At 34.2% G+C, this 27,679-nt stretch overlaps 1 protein-coding gene across 1 annotated transcript in view; it reads left to right on the plus strand.

Annotated features, from left to right (window-relative positions):
• LOC125070423 (general odorant-binding protein 2-like) overlaps positions 1-27,679 on the plus strand; it is a 92,769-nt gene that overhangs the window by 26,163 nt on the left and 38,927 nt on the right. The window lies entirely within an intron of this gene.

Below are 27,679 nucleotides of genomic sequence, written 5' to 3' on the forward strand. Positions count from 1 at the left end.
TCACCAATGCGCCACCAACCTTGGGAACTATGATGTTACGTCCCTTGTTCCTGTAGTTACACTGGCTCACTCACCCTTCAAACCGGAACACAACAATACTAAGTACTGCTGTTTGGCGGTAGAATATCTGATGAGTGGGTGGTACCTACCCAGATGGGCTTGCACAATGCCCTACCTACACATAAGTAAGTAATTTAATATACTTCTAATTTCAAATACGTAATTTTTATGTTTGAAGTACACATTAAAAACGTGAGATCGTGACCGGTCCGTAAAACGTATGTTATTAAATTCCATGTTGTTTATGGCGTTGTCTATGATTTGTCGTCCCAAGAATATAACCTTAATATGGCTGAAGCAAACTTACCAGAATTTTATCTGACACATGTAGGTATCCACGCAATGCTTATCTTCTCAAGCACGAGATGAATTATATACACAAACATAAGTTCAGATATGATGATATTCAATGTGAATCAAATATGATGATCAGCTATGGCAGAGGTGAACATTGTTAAAAAATAATTGATTCAATCGCGGCTTAGAGTATGCAGTGTTAAAGCTAATTTAATTATATTCGCCTAAACTTCAAAGCGAGAACACGTATCGTCCCAGTAATTCAGACACGCAAATTTTGTCACCTGCGCGCGTGTCGTGTTTGTAAAGTAGGGATCCTCGTCCATAATTATATTACTCTGAAGTAGCATTCCTGCGCGTACAAACGGAAGACGTTCATAATTCTTAGCATGGGCAAACGTAACACGGAATGAAATATTTTTTTAATAAAAGAATAAATTTAATTTTTTAATTGACCAGTTGCGTTTAATTTAAACCTTCAAACTTGGTGGTAGAGCTCTGTACAAGCCTGTCTGGATAAGTATCACCCACTCATTATATATTCCACCAGCAAAAAAGTTTTGTTATATTATAGTTTTAAGTGTGAGTTAGCCAGTGTAACTACAAGCACAAGGCATACATCTCAGTACCAAACTTTAGAGGCGCATCGGTACTGTGAGGAATAGTTAATATTTCTTACGGTGCCAATGTCTGCGGAAGGTGGTACCACTTACTTAAGGTGGCCCATTTGTCTATTTGAATATTTATTCAAGATGAAAAAAATCTTGAAAAATTAATAATGATATCAACTAGAGATATAGTATAGTTGGTTTAACTCCGTCAGTTTATTGTCCGTCACCGGATGGTCGTTGTAATGCAGAGGCGCCGTCATGGTAACGGCCGGCCTTCAAGTAGATGAGTCGGGGCGTGGGACTTGGTGTCTGTTGCCGCAGAGGCTGCACTGAAATAATCATATTATATTGTGCCAATCGTGAAGATCGTGTTAAAAATATGTATCACCAATTTAAATTAATCTAATTTAATAACCCATACAAGTATACATATGTGGTTAAAATATTAATATAATTAAATAACTTTTCACTTATCACCATAATTAATAGTAATAAATCGTCAGGAGTCTCAAGAAAGTCTTATATTAACCTGGCTTCCAATCTCTCAGATCATATAAGCTTGCGTCCAGACAGGCATAACCGCACGTTTTTAAAATCGCGCGATTACCGCGCGAATCTTATTCATTTGTGAGTATCTTCTTCATAATTTAGACGTTATCGCCACAAATGCTACATCGGAATGGTGCAGCACTTTTTCGATAGTTAATTTAACACAATAGTGCCTTTTTATTATTAATTTTTTACTTCCATCGTCAATCGGTTACCGACGTTTGTAATCGCACGATTTCTGCGTGTCTGAATGAGCGCTTATTGTCTACACCGTTTTACTAACGTGCCAATAAAAAATGTGGCCGAGCTCGTTCGGTCTTTAATAATGAATTAAGACTATAATTAAATTGACAGCTCCATCGAGGGTAGGTTCAGACGTCGGCGTGACACTCGGACGGACACGCATTAATATAGATGGGTATTTTATTAAACAAGTTTGGCGACCGGTACGATTTTAAAATACTTTAATTTTTTCTTCCGACTCGTCGCTTAATTGATATCGACGGATGATTATATATTTGTTTCAATTCGGTTCAATTAATCTGTCTTTCAATGTTTTGTAAGATGTTGATATGAAGAAAAAATATTGGTCGAAAATATGATGAATCGTATAACCAACCATTTTCATCAAAAAGTAATGCCTGGGAACCAGACAGTTGACAGTATTACAGTCACTCGTCAGAAAGACATCCGTAGTCTTCTTTATCATAGGCCGCAGTTACTCGAAATCTCGAAGTTGACGTGCAACGATTTTTCTATGAAATTTATTTTAATTAATATTTTTAAACATGTATGTAAAAAGAAAAAATAATTTTTAAGTTGAATTATCCCAATTTGTAAGTGAAATATATCCGTTGTTTGTCTGAGGCATACTCATGCAAACCTTTGAACTTGAAGAGATTTTAATAACGCTTTTACAGTTATTTTTTTCTATTAACAATAAATTATTGCCTTACACCGAAATAAAACAACGGAATAGTCATAAAACTATATCCATACCTGACGTACACAATAATGCATACGCATAACGTTCATACATAATAAAAGTCACATTATTTAATACATAACTCCACGAACACACGGATTATTAAGTTCCGTGTGTCTCAACTGCCACCATCGTGAGAACTTGGCGTGACGCGGCTCAATGATGTTATCTAGCGACATTTACATATGATTTTTGTCAAACTTCTTTGACCTTCCGCTTATACTTCGCCCTTATTACGATACCAGTAGGGTCTGGAATGTAATGATAATTATTGTTCGAATATTCTGAATGGAGAGACCAGGGATGTCCAATTCGACAATAATTATGGTCGCTTCGGTATTAAAACTGAAATCTTTGTAACTAATTCCTTTGTTTAAAATCGTTTCTGAGATTTTCTTTGAGTTATTTCCCGCACGGTTTAGGTAATCAGATCATAGATAGGTTTTGTGTGAGAAAATTATTTTTCTACTAGAGTAACTACTATCTAATCGGTGGTAGCTTTACCTTTAATTAAATCCTATAATAAGACGATTAGCGCGCTTTTAAATCTGATTCGATAAAGAATATTTCGATTTTTTTCTTGAGTTATTACCATGTGATGGTCATTTAAAATTTATAGTAACTAAAGATCAATCCAAAGCAAGGAATTAAATGCATAATGAAATTATTCAAATTATTCAATGTACAATTTTGACATTTTCGTTGCGTAATAACATTTAACGAAAAATATCAGTTTTACTGGGGTGACGTTTCTTTATAAATATAATAAGATCGCGCGACCCTCGAGTTCGGAGTTACAGCTCGGGCAGCGCACACACGTAATTGTCATGACACGAACGAGATAAAATCCAAGTATCGTGCTCAAAGCATTCTTCGCGTCTGGGTCAGGGCTTGCATTTGACTATCTCCCGTCTCGCTGTTATCAGCCATCGGACGTTGGAACACCTCGGGAGGACTATTTGTACAGATTATATGGTAGCCTGATGCTTTTGATATGCTCTTTAGTTGTGCAAATATTTCAACAATTGTCATTTGACGTCAACGCAAGTTATGTCAATCGATTTTCAAGTAAATTAGTTTTTACCTGCGGTTCATTTAAACGATGAATTTGTAAGGAAGAAGTTTTATTGATTACTGAAGATGACTTATTTTGACTTTTAAATGAGGTCGGACTTAAAATTACTGAGCGTTAGGCTACAGAACATTTCATGTGAATTTTTGGTATCGTTTGTTCCTTTTTTTAGTTCGGAGCAATTAAAACGCTCTTTCTGTCTTTCTTTCTTTAGCTGGCGAGACAGAGAACTTTAAGGGCTATGATTAATTTAATTAGAAATAAACCGATAGTTACCGAGATACATTAACTTGTGGATAATTAAATTAATTGGATTTTGTTCTTCGAATCAATTATAGTACAATCATTCCTTTAATATTTTTTTATCGTCTCAGGTTATGTTTTTACATGATGAATACAGGTAGTATTCATTTATTAAAACAATTCGTTTATTTATTGCTCTAACTAAAAAAAAAACATCGTCTACTCAAAGCAAAAAAGAATTTTTCATTGCAAAAGAATAAAAATGTTCTTTCCATAGCGTCATGTCTAAGCTGTCCAAATGCCTCCGCGTATTACGAACACATCACTATCACGCCGTTAATCTGTCGCACCGAAAGCTCCTATTTTAATTTAATTGGAAAGTACCACTCAGCGAGACGGAGACAGTGAACTGGCCGGCGTGTCCGCGACTACCGAGTTCCATTATATTTGATATAACTTAGTGGCCATTATTTTGTCTTTCTTTACTCGAGGGGCTTTCCAGTTCGTTGATTACCTGAGTCGGTTCTCAAAATCCTTCTTTCTAAATGAAAATCAAAATCAACTTTATTCAAGTCGGCCCTTATAGACACAGTCATGTAACAGGGTTAAATTTACCACCGGATTGTAATGTAGATTGCATCAGGAAGAGCCGACTCAAGTTATTCAACGGTTACTTTTTCCATAATTTAAATGGCATGTCATTAAATCAAAGAATAATACAAGTCTTTTAGTTTTAAATGATTTAGTACATGAACTGCCAAAAACTAGGTTTCAGATCGTTGTAGGATTTGACTCGCAATCACTAGCAGGCAAAGGCAATGAAAAGCTTTTAAAAAAAGCTTACAAATCCAACTTGACTTTTATCACAATATATCGTCGCGGCCATTACGGGTCCATGTGAACCCAACAAAGATTTTACTTCTATGCTCCATTAGCCTTCTCGCAGGGGAGCCTGTTTGGCGCAGACTTAGCAATTCGTATATTATGTCTGATCTACCAAAAATCTGATTACCGTAGTCAATAAACGAATCGCATCGTACAATTGCCTACGAGGTGTTATTCAAAGGCGTCCCAATAAAAAACGTTTCGTATGTTTTATAAGTTATTTGCATATTTTGTTATTTGCATTTCACAACCCATGTACGTGACGTGAAACGTCATTATCCGTAAGAAACCGTCGATCACTGATGAACAACGATTCGTTAAAAACGGGAACCGGGGTCAAGTGACACGTTAAAGAAAGCGCAGCTGCCCTGAGAAACGTTCGAAAAATATAAATGTTCTGATAAATGTGTTACAAAATATTTAGTTTTTAATTATTATTCAATATTCATGTAGCGTTAAGTGTATCTGCCGATGGCTTCGGAACGAGTTTATGAGGTTATTTTAAATGGTGGACTTAATGTGTGACTCGATCGTAAATAAACTCAATGTTCGTCATTAACTTAACGTTAAAGATTATCGCTTTTTAAAATAAGCTTAAGTTCCATTAAATTGTCAGCGAATTGAGAACGGACCTCACATACGTAACGTCATAAAAGTTGTAATTTGAATCGTGAAACGTACCTCGTAACACTTGACCCGCACGATAATTAAATATACTACCATTTTTACTTAAGTCTTTTTAGATATATCATATATGAAATTTTCACTAAAGATAAAACATTAAAAGATTTATTTTACTACCAGTTATATTGGCTTTAACAAAATATGGCATTGCGGTCCTATATTGTGTTCTACAAATTGTATTGGTCTTTTAGATCTTTTCTTTCTATATTTACATTGTTAAATTTTACAATTGCCAATTTATCTGCTCAATACTTTTATTCATAAACATTTAACAAGGTACTCTTAATTTTGTATAATTTTCAAGCGGTATTTCTAGTTGAATTTAATACATTTATATGTTATATGTTGAGTGATGATAAAAGCAACTGCTCTGTTCTTGCCGGTTCTTTTGAATACAAAATCTATTCGGTGTTAACTTTCCATTGAATTTAATCGTCTTTATTTTAAGATACCAAATATAAGTTAATTTTACATTTATTACAAAAACACAATCACCAACATTTTTATAAATATCAAGTTTCGGGAATAAACTTGACTTAAAATTGACTCGAACCATCTTAACAGTTAAAATACTGTACATTACAGAAAAAATACGTGCCGTTACTCTGAAGTTTATAGTAATTAATTGGTTAAATAAGTTCCTATCGCACCGGAGATTATGTCGTCAAGGCAATTAACAGTACTGTAGCATTTTTATTCGGTATCAGCGCAGCGAGCCGTCCATCTCTCCCCGCTCCTTAAGTGGTCACCATCTCCGTAAGATTACTCTAATCGCCTTAACAAATCTTATCTACAGATTTGGTATTTTTGTGTTTAAACGATTTCCTGTTTTAATTAATTGATCACGATTATAAATTAAGTTTCGAAAAGTGTTTAGTAGAAATTTGTAGAAGACATTTTTGTGGCGTTTGATGTCATAATACTGTCGTCGAAGAGAACAAAATGTTTATATATTTTTGTTAATTGATATTCTAGAATGTAAGTTTGGAATAACGAATAGTATTTAATTGAAATCTAATTAAGATAATTAAACAGAGTTAGACGAAGATTAATGATGATTTTATAACTAATGATTTAGCTGGCGAGAACAAGCACATTTGTGTGGCAATTTTACCACGTTGATTAATGTAAGTCACCGTTGCTGAAAATTTGGGCCAGCACTTATATAGTGTACTAACCGGCAGACATTCTGTACTTATATATATATAAATTATTAAGGCCATTGCTCGAACGGTAAGAAAGTAGTTGTGCTGCAGCGCCATCTATTGGCGAGTTACAACAAAGTTGTTAACATTGGCGCACACCACGAGGAAGTGATTGACATGTACCCCAAGTTAACAGCTCTGTTGTAACCCTCTCCGTGTAAAAATACATTTACAAATTTTAATGGTCATCTGTAAAGCAGTTTCGATGTCTATTAATCTCATATATATATATAACGAAGGGTTGGGTATTAATTCGTTATCAGAAATATTTATTTCCAAAAATATAAGTCTCGTCGTTTTTGTTCGTATCTTTTTCTTCATGTTCCATCAATCCTGACACTTTTCGATTCATTTCTTTTTAACGCCATACATGCGTTACCAGCGTGTACGATAAAAATAAATAAATCTTAATTAAACTTTTTGATGCTTCGACATATATATATTATATCATATCAATAATTAATAACAAAATACTTGTGGTAGAACTGCTTAGTATTGTTATATTCGGATTAAGGGGGAGTGAGCATATGTAAAGATGTTACTGACATCACTTCTTAGTTTCCAAGGTTGGTGGTGCATTGGTGATATGAGGAATGGTTAGTATTGACTAAAACAGTATTGTCTATGGGCTTTCATGTTTACTTACGTTTAGATAGCATTACCGTCAGCTTAAAAATCGTGTGCAAAAAGTCCATGGACTAAGTGTGCCAATATGACAATAACGGATGAGTAATTCGAAAAGTTGCAAATGATGTAACCCGACTACGTCCAGCAAGTGTATCACAACCGGTGACTCACGACATCTGAAGAATTATAAGTTTCATCAATTTTAAGTTTACGCACGTATCGCCTTTTATTAGCAAAAAAATATTAAGGCTTGCTTGAAATTTTCCATAGTCAATGCGTAAGCGACTCGAAACGGCGAATTAATAAATAATTCGCCGTTTCGAGGATTGAGTCCAGAAAAAATGCTTGTAATCCAGCAGGTACGTAACAGAAGTGGAACCTTATTACGTTATAAACGTTGCACTAAAATCGAATCGGGATATTTTATAGGACGTTTATGTTCATTTGATAGGGTATACTTGTTATAAGTAAACAAATAATAAAAAAAACATTATGCACCGTTTGTGTTCAAATAAAACAAAATAAATACATCATACAATCTTTTTATTAATATTATGTGTTAAGCAGTTCGGACGCACCAAGTTTAATTATAATCCGTAAATATTTTAAAATATGCTAATTTTGTCTTCGATTTCGGTTAAAATACTAAGGGCGTATTAAATTTCCAATTTAATTTAAATTATAGATTTCATTACGACATCGGGAAACGAATTTCTGTCAATAAAACTTGTAAAAGTAGTTTATATGAGCATTGAGGACATAAATTATACATTACGACCAAAATCACTCAAATACGCGTGTTCCGAGCTGACGACACTTCGAGCCGAGCGGTTCGGTATTGGTTATCAGTCCAAGTAAACGCAAGCGCTCATAATAATTTAACATGTTATTTACATAACTTAATTGGCGACATAGTTACGTTTAGTTAAGGTTTGAGCATTCAGGTCACAGAGGTTTTAGATATCGTTCATTTGTACTGACTTTAGATAGCAATAGAATTAATTACTAAACAGCCTGTCACTGTGTGAACGCAACGTTAAAAGTGAAATTAAAATCTAACGCCATTTCGAATATTATAGTTTTCCGTCCTTAGAGATGATTTTTTTAACAATATACATTAATATTTAATAAAGAAACAATCGTTAAAGCCGGCTTTCACTGGGCGAAAATATCGAGTAACAAACAAATGCGTCCACTAGTTTTCTAAAATTATTCTACATTTAAGAATTCTTTTTAAAATAATAATTGATTCTCACCTCGAGAAAAAAACTTATCGAAAACGGTACAGTCGTTAACCATTATATATTAAAGGAACAAAAAAACGAAAATTTATTTATTGAAATAATTGATCCCCGCCTATTTTGTTGATGTCGGTTCAAATGTAAAAAAAGCAAACATTTATACAGAAGAAATACCAACTGATAAGTTTCGTAATATTTCTTAGAAGTTGGTAAAAAGATTCACTTTATAAAACAGCGAACGTTTATAGAGATAAGTCATTCAACCCTACAGGTACACATGTACACATGTACGCGTGGATAATGTCAGTGGTATTTAAATAAATATTTCAAACAACACTAATTCAATTCAATTCCTTGCATAATGCATTCAAATTGCGCGCCGCAGTCGAAGTCGAAGCATTAAACTTGCCTATTAATTGTCAATAAGCTGTCATCAGATCTGAGCGTACCGGTGGAACGCAGAGAAAAACTTCTTCAAAGTACTCGCTCAAGCTAATTTTAAGGTTATGTTTTCTTATTCTCTGACTAGAAATCTTTTAATTATTTGGCATGAGGTCAAACAATATTGTATCGTTTAATATAATATTATATCATACGACTTAGCGAATCTATTCATAATATTGTATAATATAGAATTATTTTTAATCTTAATTATCATTTATATCAGTTTTTATTTACGATAAATAAGATACGGAAATTCCAAAAGTCTGCGAATCGGAAGGAAAGGGTTTGTGGTGGGGAGGCTGGAAATTCATTGAAAGTCTATATGTATACGTTTTATTAGTATGCTGTATGACGTCGTTCGTTTACGAGTAATTGTTCAAACAAGGCGATCCGGTAACTGTCATATCGACTAAATAAAGAATATCTACTCAAACTTTAATAATGATTGAGTTCAAAATAAAGTTTGGTTTATAATTAGATATAAAGTGAATTTATTATAACTATATATTAGGTCGTATAATAATCTAAATTTTAAATAGAGAACCTCGTCGAAAGTTTTGGTATATTATTGCCTACTAAGTATTTACTTGTAGGCATGTCTTGTATGTGTCTCGGTGCATAGAAAAACGCAACAACTAGTGAGTCACCCTCGAGCCCGGGCATTAGCTGCTGCAGTCAGTAATTCAAAGGCAAAGAGGAGTAAAAAACCTTTTTCTAATAAAACAGCAATGTTCCAACGTTCCAAGGTGACGTCACGGGCATGATTAATATGTTCTTTGAGAGCGTCGCGGCGCCGACGTGAGCATTCGTCTCAGCTCTAATAGCGCGCCCCGGACCGCCTCGCATGACAAGTAGACGGGTGTATTCCAGGAACGGGAAAAATGTACTGTAATGAACGACATACACTGTTTATTCGCTATTTTTACTTTATTTTAAATTCCATTAGTCACTATATTATATATATATATATATATTTGTAATATATTGTACGTGTTTCATTAGTGTGTTCAAGAACTCAATAACAATATATTTTGATTTATAATGTACTGGATTCCTCATTTTATGAGTTAAATTATTGACTTTTTTAATGGAAAACGTGTTTCTAATTCGATACTATTGTAATAATATAATTTATTAATTCGAGTTTAATTGCATTATGAACATGATCGCTACTTTAATAAACTAATAAAAAATGTAAATTGCTTACTGCATGATTCCCTAAAACAATAGTTAGAAAATGTTTGATATATTCGTAGAATTTTTTATTCCTATTTTTTCGAGATTAAATGTTATCCATGTTTGTATACATTTATAATCATTAGAAACTACAGGATGATAAAAACAATTACAACATGAAAAAAAAATGTTGGTATGTCGCAACGAGAGAGATCACTCTGTATTCGGGCCTCGTGTCCGTCGCCATGACGACGAGACCTCTTCATCAAAGATATTAAATGTTGACTAAAAATAAATTAAACGGAACGCGGGAATTTGTATTATTTTTGTCGTTCGTCTTAATTTAACCTTATAATTTAGTCTTTGTTTTCTGTTGTATGTTAATCTTTTTAGCGTAAAGATGGCCTTCGTACGTTATTTCTTGCTTATCAAATACATAAATTACAATTTATTCAAATAGTTTTTTCACAAGAGACAATTTAATAAATTTTATTACATTATTTAATTAAATAATGTTACATACATTTAAAGTTACCAATGAGTTAGTTCAGAATGCAGATTCTATCGCAAAGAAATGATAAGTAAAGTAGGGTACTAGTTACTTTTATTTTGGTAAATATTTTACCAAGATAAAAAAATATATTACTATCAAACGTTCCGAACGTTTTGTTTCACATGACGGTCCCACATTATTTCAACGATATTCCTTTACATTAATTTCGAACGAAGATATTGAAAACATTCTTCGTAATTCGATATTTTCACATCAAAATACCGTCAAAAGGAACGTAAATCTTAAGTTACCATTACGGAACAACAGAAGCTTATATAGTTAATAAAAAAAGTCGTCTGGCGTGTAGTAGCGAAGTGTCACATTACGATAACAAATGAAATAATAATAAATGGGATTGGAATTCGTAGAGCCGATAGCCACCTACGTGTCAGCGACAAATTTACTCAGCACTTTATTAAATTGGTGATTTAAAAACGATAAATTGCCTATATTTGCATTTTATCTAAAGAACTATCGCTTCTAAGTGGTGCTATCCGTTAGAATTGAATTCAATATTACATAAACATATGATTAAACTTTAAATATAGTGTCCTATTTATACTGTATATGTTAATTATATATTGTGTCTGGTTGGACGGACTTTTGATAATTCTTTTCACTTTAATTACTTTCTTTTAAATTGACATGCGAAAAAGAATACGTTTATATAATGCTTATTTTTATCGATTACTCGCAAATCGATAATTAGAACGATTTGCATAATTTTAATTTAAAAATTTAAGTGACCGCCGTCTCGTTATAATTTTGCTGATATTGACATTTTGGTGTCTCGGAGTATGTAACGGCGTTCCGACTCTTTCCTTTAGCGTGCACCTGTCTTTGCGCGCACACTGAGGCATAGTATCAGGCAGAAAAAGGACAAATAATATGTTCTATTATAACTGCGTCGTTCGATACTCCGCAGGCATGTTAAATTATTATCCTACAATTTAATTTACGCTTATGTTGATATAAGTTTAATTTTAGTTACATTTAAATAAAACAATATAGAAAAATAATGCTGTTGACGCTCAAAATAAATAAAAGTACAAGAATTAAGCACAAATATATATATATTTTTTTATAAACCTTATATACGGTGAAAAATCGGAACCTACATAGAAGAATGATTCTCGTGTCTGTCTCTCCGTCTGCCCAGGGTGGGACTTGGTACTTATATTTTCATTTCTATATTTTCCACAGGCAACGGAATATATATTGCTAGTCGGATTCTCATGGAAATAGAATGATACTCTCTCCATTAAGAGTCGGGATAGTACAGTAATTTCATTATACTTACAATCTTATTACTCATAACAAATATTTTTGGTAAAATTTTATTCAAAATTATTTCATAGAAAATGAAGATTTTGTAACTAATTTATATTAAACGTAAATTAAATATACCACGTCTGTTCTCGTTCGTTTTTCTCAAGCTGAAGGAAACATTTGTCTCGTGTCATTGTGGGCAATCTCCGAATATCTCTATCACACTTGTGTGGTTTATTCGGAAGAGAGTAATATTCTAAATTGCATCTGATAACGAGTACTTGAGGCTGGAGCCTCCAGGCGCACGATAGCATCAGACCCGCCCTTCACGTGTACGACTTGTACTGCTTTAACGTTACACGAAGGGTCACAGACGAACTTCGGCAGGCTTTCATATATGTTTGTATATATTTATACTTTATCTTACTTTTAAATAAGGGAGAGTTCCATCGAAGCAGCTGAATAATGTTGACCTATTATTACTTTTTAAACAGAGTTCTCGCAATGACTGGAAGTACAATAATTATTCCTCTTGATATAATAATATTCAATAGAGCATAGAGCTCCCACTAAGTTGGGAAGAAAATAGTCCTTGAGTGCGTGCGGGCTGTTGAGCATTATCGGCTTACCATAACATAAGAGTCACAGGATTAATTCTGATCCAATTTTACGATATATGTCCCTATGTATTTATAAGAACATTTTTATAATGTTTGATGTGTATGTATAAATTGCTAAAGGAGATTATTTCTTGATAGTTCACTCGTAAATGGCATTAAAGTTAACGTCTAAATTGTAGAGTGCGGAATAAAAAATACTCATCTTTCGCGGGTTCAACTCCAGATAAGCGCTGATGAGCTATTCAGTACTCTCAACTACGCCCTCGTTAGGGAAGCAGGCCTTCGCTCCGCATAGGTATATAAATAGGCAGTAGTACTATGCAAAATTTAAAACGCTATTGAAACAACTATAGGCTTTAAAGACATAAACCGTCGTTAATACTTGCCTCCTACAAATCGAAATAGACGCAATACCGCGGAGGGTACACTGAACACCGCGGACAGGCGGGGCCGGCGGCGTGTGATGTATCGCCCGGAGACGGGTCGAGGGTTCAGATTTAAAAGTTCGCTTTACGCTGTTTCATGATAAAATCGAAAATAGTAACGAAACTGAGAAGTTTGCCAGTGTAAATATCTCGGTAAGCGGACATAAATATACAGCAGATTTATTCTCAAGGTTATTGTCAGTTGTAAAATTATTTTATAAGACAGAATTTTGTAATACCCAGCATACGTGATCAGCTATGGCATGATGCCTTTTGTATAATGATGATAGGAATACGAATATATACATATTTATGAGGAAGTTTCTGGAAAAGTTTCTGTTAAATTCTTTACACCCCGAGCGACATGTCACCTGTTCAACATCATTGGTTACATTGGTGTTAGTGATTTAAGATACAGAGCCATTGTTTATCTTTCTACGTGGAATGATATCTTGAGATGCAAGGTTATGCCTACGTTGGAGGATAAATCGTAATATTAATATGTTCTGGGATTAATCAATCTTATATCTAGACTTCTACACACAGTCCAAGCATTGGTACGATTTCGAGAAACTACTTAAGCTAAGCCGGTTTTGCACGTCATGCAATGTGCGGCCGTCGGTAGTCAGGTGCGCACGAGATCTATGGGCTGGTCCGAAGTGAGAGCTAAACGTCCGTATCGATGTTTTTATGCTAAATTACCTTTTGATCCCCATTTATTCATATTTGTAAGACTTGCTGCATATACATACCTATATTAAAGCAAGCTTGTCGGGGTGCGATGTCATTTCAAAGCCAAAATTTAAGAAAACGGTCATTTTTCTAAAATATAAATTATTAAAGTTAACAATTATGTCATAAGAAACTATAGGATTTTTTAATTTATTTGTAATCAAACACATCTCCAATATGCATTATATATATTTGGAATAAAATATTTTGATTCAATCACCCGAGCTGCTCTGCCAAAATCCTTTACCCTAAAACACAGTTTTTCCACTACCGTCAGCGACTATGCTCTAACTCGCAGCCTAACGGTCGAATATTGAAAAACTGGTATAACAAGGGTAGGAACTCGGTATAATTTATAGAGGTCGCGAAATAATAACATTTATTATATTCGCACAGCTTGTTCGGAAACTCGTTCCCAAAATGGCGGCTGTCAAAACAAAGAGCCACAAGATGTCGCAGAACGTGACCGAGATACTAACGATAGATTTCGTCTCAGGATATCTAGTGAAGCTGATTAAAACAATTAGGTGTATGTCGGATGTTTGAGATAGCGTAGTCGAGAGATGAAAGATATTAGACGATCCGATTGACGCAATGAACCGGGGACATTGTTTTAAAGTATCGCCTTGATTAATAGCCATATATATTATTTTGATGTTTGTATGAAGAATACGTTTAAAAAGCTCTGTATACAAGCATCATATTCTTGAAAAATATATCTATATTACGCAAATCAACATAATTTTAGATGTAGATAGTGCAAACTAGATTTATATTATTATTTTTTTATTTTTGGTCACAAAGCCAAGGCGTTTTTTGGTAATTCAGTGTTACCATGTATCCGACATATGTATATAAAAAATGTAATGAAAAATGTTAATAATGAAAATAAACCAATAATTATTAACTTATATAGTTTTTTATTTATATGTTCACAAACGATACAATTTATTTTGTCGACATCAAGTGTACATAATTACAGATAAATCAATTCGGTAGAAATAGATGTATTATGTATTTGTTGCGTATTTTTTGTATTTTTTTATTTACGAAGTAGTCTATACACATTTCATAAGACACGTAGTTTGTCAACAAGGAATTTTACATTAGAAAAGTTATGATAAGTTTGAGAAGCTTAAGATTAATTAATTTACTGAAACATGAAGATGGCAGAGACAATAGAATGTTGCGCGGGGGACCCACGACGCAGACGTGCTGCTGGTCCGTGACATTAGTAAAACTAAAATAAGCAACAGTCTCTACGTGTACCACTGGATACTAAGGTCTCCTCCCTTTTTTAAGGATAAGGTTTAACGCTTATTTCACCACTCTGCTCCAATGTTCGTTGATGGAATACACTTATGGCACATTTCCATTCGTCACATCGTGAAGGTTTCCTCACGATGGTTTCCTTCACTGCAAAGAACGAGATGAATTATTACAAACACAAAGCACATGAAAGGATAGAGGTACTTGCAAGATTCATGTGTTTTAAACACTCAAATCAATTGTTTGAACTAATACTTCCAATATTGCTCTCAAAATTAATATATGACCTCGTCGTTTACATTGAGTGCTCATAGCTTGAGTTTACATTTACATATAATATATATTATTGTCTGTACGGAATGAATGCAACGATAATAATATATAATATCTTTATCTAGGACATTAGATCTTTTCGGGTAAAGGACTATTTATTTCCACTTAATTCTAAACAGCCGAACGTTACGGGAAAACGGGTTCCTGGTTTCGTTCGAATTTAAATTCGTGTCACACCGACCGACAGGAGGGCAGAGAGGGATGAGGAGACATTTGAGTGCTTTTCGAACAATATGTCGTAAAGAAGTTTATCGAAATAATAATTGCTTTCATACTTTTTGTTGCAATGTGCTGTGGTATTTATTAGAATCAAATTTTATATGAAATCAAATATCTGCAATTAATAATGAGAATTGTTTCAACCTTTAGAAATATTCAGTCATGGATCTCAGGTGACTTTTTATCAAAATATGTGTTTACTTTTTAACGGAAAAAGTAAAGAAATAGCTTATATTCAATAAAAAGTCCACTCTTCTCTCATGGAGAATGTTTAGAGTCTATTCCATCACGCTGCTCTGCGCAGAAGAAGATATATGACTTCCTTCGCGATGATTTCCTTCGCCGCCTCACACGAGATGAAATATAACTCCCTGTATTTTACAGAGTTGTAAACAATAACACCTATGTAAACCGGAAATATAAAAAAATAACTTACGCCCGACACTTCTTATCCTTAAAGTTAATCTTAAAGTATTTCTCTCAAAGAAATGATATTTTAAATAAAATTGTAATTAATTATTCATAATAACCGACAACACATAAATGCAAAACGTATAACCTCCATAAAGTTATGTACTTATAATATTCAATTAGAGACACGAAGCATCGTAATTAGTTACTGGAAGTTATGCTAACGATGAAATAAAAGGCGGTTTTGTTTAAGTGAATAAATGTAACGAGAAAGGGAAATTGTTTTAATAAAATAAAATGAGAATTAACGTAATAACACGTTTCGATCCAGGGACCATATGATTAGCAGTTTTACAAATATTACCAGTTTTATCGCGCAAAATAATCGTTACAATTTAGATTTAACGATCTGTAAAGACATACAATAAAAAGATCGGACGAGTTTCTAAATGAAAAATGTTTTAATAAATTAGGTAAAAAGCAACATATAGCTGATAACTATATTAAAATTTAATATTTTATGAAAACAGCTGTACTTATAATATTATATAACAAATTCGCTGTGATTCTTTCGTCATTTCTTCTCAAGTCCGAAGTGCTTATATCTGAACTGGTGGTAGATTTTTGACAATCAATAAGCAAGAGTAACGCTTTTAAATTGATTAAAAAAAAATCCATTTTGATTTTGACAACGAGGATAACCACAAAGGAAGGCTGAAATTCTGTCTGTCAGTCTTTTCGCTAAATGAGGAGCGGGATTATGTCCATACTAGAACGAAATTATTTCTATTGTATTGTTTCAATAACTAATTTAACCAGCTAAAAAAATTTGTGGTTTTATACAGGTCTGTTTAGGTCACCTAACCCCTGGTTAATAATGTCCGGTTCCAGAACAAGAGATAGAAAGGCTGGCTGTTGTTTTGACGGCATATGAATGGCTCATATTGTGTAAGGTGCCACTGGATATGGCTTTAACCATAATTTCTTATCTGTGGGAAGTGACCAGTCATCAATCTCATTTGCCAGGTTGCCTAACTATTTTGAATAAAGACCTTCATATCCAGTGACCACATGAACAAAGTCGATTTGTTTTTTATAATCTTGAGATTGTAAATTGTTGATTTTATTATTTTGATTGAAGTCGTTAAAATCAGTTTATTGGTAGCTTTTATTAAATAATTTTTCAATTACTGTTAATCGGCTTCTGGTGTCTGAGTCAGCCGGGCCGGTTTGGACGATCAAATTGCGAATTGATTTAAAATATGTTGAGGTTGAAAATGAAATTTAATTGCAGATAAATAATAAATCAGTTTTATCTGATCATTGATTGGTTTAATGGGATAAAATTGTGACGCTATTCTTTATAGGTCCTGTAGGTTAACTGTAATGAAGTTAGTTAAGTTTATTTAATTGTATAATGTTTTTAAGCTGTTGTATTTTTTATCTTTACTAATCAATACTATGCAGGGATTCGCTAATCGATAGGTGGCCAAGGATTTAAAGCAACATTTTGAGGACGATGATGTTACTGCTCATTTTCCTAAAGACTTAAGACTCAAGGGTAATCTGACTTGAAAAATAATATAAATTAATACTCCATATTGTAGAGATATTAAATTAAGGCATTTATTTGTTTGCTAGTAGCGGATTAAGTGAATACGGTGTTACTTTATCTAGACGAATTATATTAATTAACTGAAACGAATACAAAACGCCTTCGTTTTATCGTATGGAGGTGTCTCAATCGGTGTACTAACATCATATTTTATTATACCATTAACTTGAGGCTTTTAAAAAGATAACAATTAAGAGGCAAAGTGTTGTTCTAACGATATGTTTTTTCGAATATTTCAAATAGATAAACATATTTTCGTGTCTGTGGGAAAGAAGGCTGCGAGGCGTCCGTCAGATTCAGTCTCGTCTCGGACTCGTCTTGTTTAATATACATCGCGTCATGGCGATGTGGGTCGGACCGGTCCTTTAGTAACGCTAATTGACGTTCGACAGATAAACTTACGCAATCACGAACCGACCGATAAACCTCTTAAATCAAAAACAAAAGTCCACCCTAAAATCATCGAGATAAAGATAATTTTTCATTGCAAACAAATTTCGCAGAGTTCACATAAGCATTCGACTGCGTGAGCAATAAAGAAAGCTATGCGAACCTAAAATAAAAAGTTACGGGACATTGATCTGTTGTATTCTGGAAATAAAACCTATTTTATTGAGTGATCGCTTAGTCCTTGTCACGTTTTATATCATTGAAAAAACTGAAACCCGTTATGGTGAGGCAAGGTACTATTCCGGGGCCCGTGTTCTTACTAGTTTATATCTTAATCTGTTGCAGCAAAGTTCTGATTTACTTTTGATGAGAGAGGCACTTATCACATTTTGGGACGGAGTGTCCGTTCTGCAGGCCGGAATGCCTGGTGCTGCGGAACCTGTCCGTTGACTCAGAAATGCACTCGATGTTGACTTTGTAAAATACACGTCTGATTGCTCTCACTGTAGGCTAACCTGCGTTTTTTCTTCTCGATCTAAAGCATCGATATTTCTGATTTATCTGTCACCATACACTACCGGCTTTTATTTATTATATCGCATTTTTGCTATTCTGTCAGTTGTGAACATAACTTTACTCGAGTTGAAATTTATTTTTATTGGTTTATGTTTTACTATTATAGCTTACAAACATACATAAACGAGTACTAATAAAATAAATTACATAAACCACGGTATTTGTGTAACATTCAATCGTTTTGGGTTCATTAATCCGAAGAAACATTATTAACGAAATATTTTTTAATCATACATACATACATACATTAGCAGCCTGTAAATTTCTCACTGTTGGGCTAAGGCCTCCTCTCCCTTTGAGGAGAAGGTTTGGAGCATATTCCACCAAGCTGCTCCAATGCGGGTTGGTGGAATACACATGTGGCAGAATTTTGTTGAAATTAGACACATGCAGGTTTCCTCACGATGTTTTCCTTCACCGCCGAGCATGAACACAAATTAAGCACATGAAAATTCAGTGGTGCCTGCCTGGGTTTGAACCCGAAATCATCGGTTAACATGCACGCATTCTAACCACTGGGCCATCTCGGCTCTTTATTTTGGTTTGTATTTATACATTTTTATTAAAGTTTTGATCTAACTGCCAGCTTGTGACCTTAAGAGGTGTAAGCTCTGTCGAATAGTCGCTGACATGAAGTATGATTGCGGTAAAAACCCCAATATAATACTTAGCGTTATTATATTGCGCCAATGTCGATAGTGTTGCCGGATTTGAAATAAAATCGGTATATTAATAGCTTATATAGCCAGTTCAACTTTTGTGGTAGCTCGTGCTTATAACAAAATAATGTTATCCTCAAACCCGTACATTCGTATAATTTTAAAGTACGAAACAACACGAAGGCCGCTTAACAAGTACGTAATAAAATAAAAGCTATACCCATAAAATTAATTTACGGAAACATTCAGCTGCCAAAGCCCTTCTGAAACTGAGCGGTGTCCCCTGTGGCCACTTAATTTCATTACTAATTCGCTGGACGTACCCACTGAATTAAAATGGCCAACACTACCCTCGAAACGTTTACTTTCATTCTAAAATAACCCTTGTTGACATTAATCTATATTTTTTTTCTTTCGGTTTTCCTGTGTGCGTAGCGAGTGCGTTAATGTCGTTTTAGTGTTCGGTTGGAAGGCCATATATCTAGATGGGCCGCGAAGTTTTTTTAATCCGTAATGGTCGGGAGCCGCTGATAACGATAGGTGCAGATGATATACGGCGAGGTTTGGAAGAATTCCGAACTAAGTTCAGGGCGTGGAAATATTCTCGTAATTGGATAATGTTTCACATTATTTTTAACCAACTACAAACAAAGAAAGTAATGTGCAGTGAGCAATGAGCTTGGAAAATGCCAGTGTTGTATTAGTGCGTATATTTGTGCGATATAATTTGACTATTCTCAATTTTTTTTCTGGCATTGGTTGGTGGACGAGCATATGGGCCACCTGAGGTAAGTGGTCACCACCGCCCATAGACAAAGGCGCTGTAAGAAATATTAACCATTCCTTACATCACCTATGCACCATCAACCTTGGGAACTAAGATGGTATGTCCCTTGTGCCTGTGATTACTGTGGCTAGTGAGCCACAGGGTGAGTGCACACTTCTAACCGGAACACAACAATACAGAGTACTGTTATTTGGCAGTAAATTATCTGATGAGTGGGTGGTACCTACCCAGTCGGGCTTGCACAAACCCCTACCACCAAATAAATTACAATACAACAATTACAATACAGTAATGGCTTGGTAAGAACCTGTTAAGGATTTTTTATTTTTTAGTCATTTGGTGATTCTTTGGTAAATGTTCAATAGTTTAAGAAATAACTTGTCTGGGTTGTTTTAGAACTAGACAGTTAACTACTTCCCGGAATTAGGTTCCAGGAAGTTAAGTTTACTTTATATTAATTGTTTTCATTTTACATACGAGTATGTAAACTATATTATATAATACTTATGATTAAATAAATTTTCCAGAATTTTGAATAGTACCAGCTTTACAACAAGTTAGAATGGGATATGTTTTCTTTGACAGAATAACTCCAAGCAGAGTTTAGCGTTTATTACCGTTTAGCGCCTCCAGCGAAGTCATCATCCTTAGCAGTAATACGACAAAGTGTTTGAGATAAAAGGCTACCTTGTATTTAAAACACCATCAACAAAGAGCATCTGTTCACGTTCCGTTGGAAAATAAATACTCGTTAATGTTTTTGTGTTTTGGAAAACATAATAATAATTAGTGTTGTAAAATTATGTATTTACAAAACGTAAGTATAAGAGCCGAGATGGCCTAGTGTTTAGAAAGCGTGCATCTTAACCGATGATTTCGGGTTCAAACCGAGCAAGCACCACGGAACATTTTGGCGTTATTTTGGCGATTAATGAAAGTAATTCTAAAGGACAGCCTACTAAGGTACCAAATAGGGATAAGGATAACAGTAATTTTTTAGTTATTTTACCAGTAAAGATGAATATGTGTTAAATTGCTATTATTATATGCAAAATTTTAGTTGGTGAATGAACCAGAATAAATAAGTTCCCTATAAATAGACAACATGAGTTATTACGAATTAGAATCTGACCGCGGAATGTTGAAATATGTCCAAGGCAGATCATTAAAAGTCCTGCAAAGCATAGTTTTCTATAAGGAGGCGCATAACGCAGCAGCGGCCGTTAGTCTGACAGTTCAATAATTAATGTGCGCGTGGCACGGACACGGAACTAACCCCGCGCCCACCGCTGCGCCACATCGCGGGCCGCGGTGAACGATGAAGATGAATTGCTCGCCGCACGACGTTATTGCATTATTGAAATTGTTCACAAAGCCATTACCATAATCATCTTTATCGTAAGTTTTTTTTTAAATACACAATACGAGACTCGCGGAATGACTTACATTAAAAACTTTTTGTTTACCTTAAAAATTAATTAATATTGTAATTATAGCCAGTATCATCCAGGATGATGTAAAGCTTCTAAGGATACCAGAAACATCTAAATCTGTTCCTGATGCATTTATATATAAAAGTTACGATTGATTAAAAAAATGACATTTCTCGGGAGCAGCGAGATGTAAAGTTCCTGTAACAACAATAAATGATGCGAACACCTTTTGTCCAGTAGTGGTATATGAGTTCCTCAACGAAATAAAAAAATATGAAAATAAAGTATTCACATATTAATAACACCAACCGAATTGAGACTATATTTTAGTGAAGTCTGTACAACACATTTTATTTTATTGCGCTGAATGAGCATCAGACACTTAAAGCAAAGCTATCCGTTTCATTCCGCTATAAACTCTCGCAGCGTTGAATTCTGGCCATAAAGCGCCTCCCGTTTACATTATGGCCCCTAATACCTGTATAGATCGTTATCATTCATTAAATGGTTATGGTGAAGAGCATTGATCGTCAGTCCGTATGTGAGAACTTTTCAAATATAGTAGAATATAAAAGTAATAATAATACCAAACCAGTGTATAACAAATATAGATGTTTATATCACACCGCGGAGCTGATAGTTTATTTAGTAATGGAGTTAGTATTCTTTCATTCTAAATTAATTAACCAAATTCAAAAGAAGGAGGTTGACAAATCGATCGTTTGCTTAAGATGTTTGTTACAGAATTCCGTCCGATACCGATTCCAATTTTGTTTGGTGGGATAATTTCCTGTTTAGTCCTATTTAAATTTAAAAAAACCATCCTAAGGTATGAAGGTATTTTCTCAGAGTAGTAATTGAAGTTGGTCTTTTGTTTGTTATTTTTTTTTTTTTATTATTATTTAATTACTGCAATCTATTAAACGACTGCCGTGCTCACGCGAACCACGATGGCCGAGTAGGACATGTAGTACATTTAAGTCTTAACCGAAGATAGTGAGTTCAAACTCAGGGAAGCGCTACTATATTTTAATGTGCTTCATTTTCGTTAATAATTAAGTTCGTGCTGGTGGTGAAGGAAAACATTTTGAGGAGACAGATATGTGTTGGAGTAGATGATATAAACCCAAGCCTTCTCAAATGCTCAGTTGTGAGTGAACAAAGGATAAAAAAAATACCCAAAATTTTTATACTTTTTATCGACTAAACTGTTATTACATACAATGTGATACTATAGATGTTTATCAGTACGTTTCACGGGGCACAACTAGTACGCCAGCCCCCGGGGAGGTGTTTGTCCGTCAGCACTGTATTTATGTTGTCTGCTTGCGTGCTTGTTTGACATTGCGTGTGACATTTAAAATATGCTTCATATATTTTTAGTACAACGTGCTAAAAGCCTACTTTCATCTTTTTATTTTTTGTTAGCGGGAGCGCGCGACTCGCAAGTTGTTATATTTTTATTCATACATGAGATCATTACACCATACAGATTTTCATCCACCACATGTAGGTCTCGTCATGTCGCTCGTGAGGCTTGACACCTTCCTTAATAAGAGGACGATTTACTGCAAAAACAGTAATTGAAATTTAATTGGTTGTTCTCGAGACTAGCAGGTACGTTTAATCATACAAACTCTAACTGTATAATAAAAATAGATAAGCCACAGTCCGTAATTTATATATTATCTTCGCAATCTTTTTGGAGCCGTGAGTTCCACTCAGAAACACAAAGAATACGATTATATATTTTAAACTTTATATAACAGGATAAGTCTTTTCATCCGTTCAGATCACTATAAACTCAATTTTCCGTTTATCCGTTATCGCTGATAGGGGATTTGATTAAGCTATTATCACCAGGACTCCCCCCCCCACCTCTCCTCCTTCAGACATCTCGCGGGCGTGTTTTGAATAGAAATACCATTAACACGACATCGGCACGTGGCGTGAATCTGGTTCAAGATTTACGTAATATAGACGGCATGAGGTGGACGTTTTCCCAATAATGATATTAAACAAACGTACACACTAACTCAGGCACATCTCACCTAGAATTAATGAACGTTAATGAAACGCTTTGAATAATATAAATAAAAGTTCGAGGTGGTGATTATTGAATGATTATTTATAAATTTTCGTATTTGTTCGAATTATTTTATTATCCTGAACACTGAAATGAAAACCATAAATTTTGATTTTGCCTGGAGTTGCTTATGTTCTCTATGCCCATTGAAGTATAGTAATCGGACAAAGGTGGCCTCTCGTCTTAAGATAATTGTTGTTTACTGACATACTCTGTAATTAAAATGGTGGAAAAGATTAAATATATAAATATACTTTTCTTTTCTTTGATTTGAAGAAGTTGTTACAAGCCAATTCCATAACCTCGCTACCCTGCGGGTTAATTACATATATAATAAAACAACGTCATTATTGTAGTGCATTTTTATTATTGGTTAGCGTTTAAAGCTGCAGATTCAAAGCAATTCCGACTCAATCGAGCAACAAATATTGAAGATTTAATTTAATAAATCATCCGTCGTCAGTGATTGGAAGTTGACAGTGTCCCGTACGAAAAGCACGTAATTCCGTTGGTCCTGCGCCTGAATTCTCTCCGGTCGTGTTGGATTGTCGTTCCATTCGACTACATTCTGGGAATACTGTGCACCTGTGTTTGCCGTTGCACTAGTGTGTACTTTTGCAATGTAATCCTATGTACAGTTGTATAGAGACACGTTGTTTCTAAAAAAGCATTATGTGTTCGTGACATAATGCTTTGTCGGTGGAAAGGCATCCTTAAGCTCTATCCCATAGAATGTCAGAATGTTGTTACACTACAATTAATGTATTAATATTTAATTAACGATATTTTCGTGTCCATCATAATTAGTGAAACAAGCAAAAACAAATTATTTATAAGAAATCTTTATCTATATAAACGATCTCCTCGAGCTACCCCAGAGTGTGGGAAAGTATAATTTAATAAACTTTAATGAAGAAAATTAAAGTCATTATCAGACGACATGTCGACTTGAATCAAAATCTTGAAACGGTACAATTATTTATGTTTCATTTTGGAAACTCGTTCAGGTGTTATTTTAAAGTAATTATTACATTTTTTAACATTGTAATTAATAGTAAAGTAAATCAAACGTCAATTTCCGACTAATAAATGTAAACTATTAAAAATTACGTTGAAAGACCAGACGAACAGACATCATTATAAACGAATTACTTTTTTCGTTTCAGTTTTGCGAACTCTTCAGATAATATCTTGTCGCCACATTTCCTGGACCGTATCATAGAAGAAAAAGATTGTCTGTAAAATGCAAAGCCGGAAAATCGACTCATTATCCCGAGCTTACTTGAACAGCTGAACGAAGTATCGCGCTCGATACGCTTTACTTACTGAGTAATATTACGGTTTAAGGGAGTAGTAACTTGACGTGTCTGTTAAAACAAAACCCACTCTCCAAGAGTACATATAATTTTTTTTTTTACAATTATCAGCCTGTAAATTTCCCCCTGCTGGTATAAGGCCTCCTCTCCCTTTGAGGCTTCTCCTCAAATTTTTGGTTTGGAGCATATTCCACAACGCTGCTACAATGCGGGTTGGTGGAATACATGTGTGGCAGAATTTCATTGAAATTAGACACATGCAGGTTTCCTCACGATGTTTTCCTTCACCGCCGAGCATCAGATAAATTATAACCATAAATTAAATTCACATGAAAATTCAGTGGTGCTTGCCTGGGTTTGAACCCGAAGTCATCAGTTAAGATGCACGCGTTCTAACCACTGGGCCATGTCGACTCTTACATACGTACATATAATTAAAATCAAAATATTATTTATTTAAGTAGGCCCCTATAAGCACTCAGTGTTTAATTTGCGAATATTAAATAAAAAGCTACCACTGGTTTTAAATGTAGATTATATCGAAATATGCTTTTTGAATACAGTTCACACTCAACTACAAATTTATAATATGCAAAACATGTAGCACTACTGCCAATAAAAAAATATGCAAATATTCAGATGTTATGATGCGATCTGTAAGTAGTATGGGTTTTGTTAATCGTGGATGACACGACCTGAAGACTGTTTAAATTGTATAACCTTTCAATGCGATACGTGTTGAGAGAAGAGCTTTCTGAAGGAGGATGTATGTTTTGTGGTGGTAGCTAAGCGGGATTTAAATGATTGATGTCCGTTACTTGGGGATTACTGTCGAGCTGAGCTATATTTTTTTGTTTTTATCATGTGTACATATATTTATTTTACAGATGTATTATTTATTTTTGTTAAATCTAAAGACCATTAATTTCACCCAGTATTTTAACGTTATCTAGACGACATCTTTTTTACACAATTAATTTAAGACAGCGTAAAGTATTTTTTGCCTATAAATATTGTGTTTTATGTCCAAGACAAGAGCGTAAAAAAGAAACAAACGTGTGGTTGCAGCGAATAAATGTAAACAATTCCTTAGATTACCAACGCGCCATCTTGGCAGCTGAGATGTACTTACAGATACACTGGCTCACTAACCCTTCAATTCTGAATATAAAAATACTAAATATTGCTAAATGTTAGAGGAATCTAAAGGGGTTCTCTACTGAGATGATAAAGATAAATGTAATCACGGCTACATAGCAAATATCTGTTAAAGAACCGACGGTAGCTTCAGCTTCTAGTGTAATTATTTTGATTGATTGATTAACTGTTCTCTTTGCGTCGGACGAGTATAAACTTGTTACATCTCATGGCTTTAGCTCCATGTGTAGTGTAATTACAGGCACAGAGGACTGCCGTCTTGGTACACATTATGCAGTTAAAATTACTTCACTATATAGAGAAAATGAGAAATAAAACACGTACTGTGTAATTTAGATTCCACTAAGTCATCCGTCTAAATTCTTCGTTCCTTCTCGGGCACGCTGAGAGAAATATCTTCGGGGATGAGCATTTTATATTGAGAGCTCTTTTCCTATATTTTGTCCTCTAAGTATCTGATTGATGTCTTCGTTCTACTTTCGTATTACCTACACTCTCACAAAGAGGCATTAGATAGTTTTATTCAAGTTACCGAATAGTTTTCATAGAAAAATCCATTTGTGAGATCATAAATACGGGTTGCGGAATCGCGTAGTTGGTACGAAAAATAACGTGTTCAATAATAAAACGTATAGCGTCTACATTTGTTATATATTATAACATACATTATAGAACTTTTTTTATTGAAGAATATTATCATTGCCCCTTATAAGGTATTACTAATATTCCTATTTACCCCAACAATTAAGTTTAAAGCATATTTTAAGAGTGGACTCGACGATATCCAGACGGATCGATCCTGCGACTTTTTACATCACTATCCTGAAATCACTGCGTTATTGACGCTTTAAAATTAATTTAATTTACAGAATTATGAATTGTGAATATATAAAAATATATAAGATTTTTTGACTGCGACACTAAACGGAATCGATGAATGTAATATAAGATTTATTAAATTTCAGTCAAAATCAAAATATACTTTATTCACGTAGGGTTTTAAGCGCTTTTGAATCGTCATTTATCAAACTACATTAAGTGAAGCTACCACCGGTTTTTCCCAGTAACAGGACAAGTATTAGAAGAACAAAATTTAAATAATAACAGCCACATTGCGTGGGCCGTAGAAGAATGCTCAAACGTACTTACATTTGTAATGTTCCTAGATATAACCTATTCAAATCTAAGAAGGGATAAATACAAAAAAAAAATACATTTACGTATTTCGTTTGTGTGTATAATAGCCCAAATATAAGTAGATGTGTACAAAGAGTTCTTCATAAATATATCTTTATTTATAATACAACACTATTCCTTTTAACTCCTTATATCCTTCTTAACTTTACTTCCAATGTCGTTTTCAAGCCATTTTTTGCCAATTCCTAATGAACATCACAGATAACTTAAGCTCTCGACCAATGAAATCACGTGATTCAATGTCATATGTTGTTCCATACAGTCAGACAGTCAGTTGACCAGCTTCTTGTGTGACTGTTGCCCTGGCACCTAAATTAAAATTAGATTAATATATTATAATTGCATGATTTATATGTATTAATTACCTAGGCGATATTTCTAATGTATTTCTACTTTCGGAGAGAGGACTGACTATCCTTAAAACAGGTTATTTAATTATCCTAGCTAGGATAGCCAGTACTTGATCTGTGTTTCGTTTGATGACCACGTTATTATACATTAAGATTTTTGTCATAGTTCAACCATGTAATCGTTTTTAAAGATGATTTTTGT

Source organism: Vanessa atalanta, chromosome 17 (assembly GCF_905147765.1).
Source record: "Vanessa atalanta chromosome 17, ilVanAtal1.2, whole genome shotgun sequence".
Lineage (NCBI taxonomy): Eukaryota > Metazoa > Arthropoda > Insecta > Lepidoptera > Nymphalidae > Vanessa > Vanessa atalanta.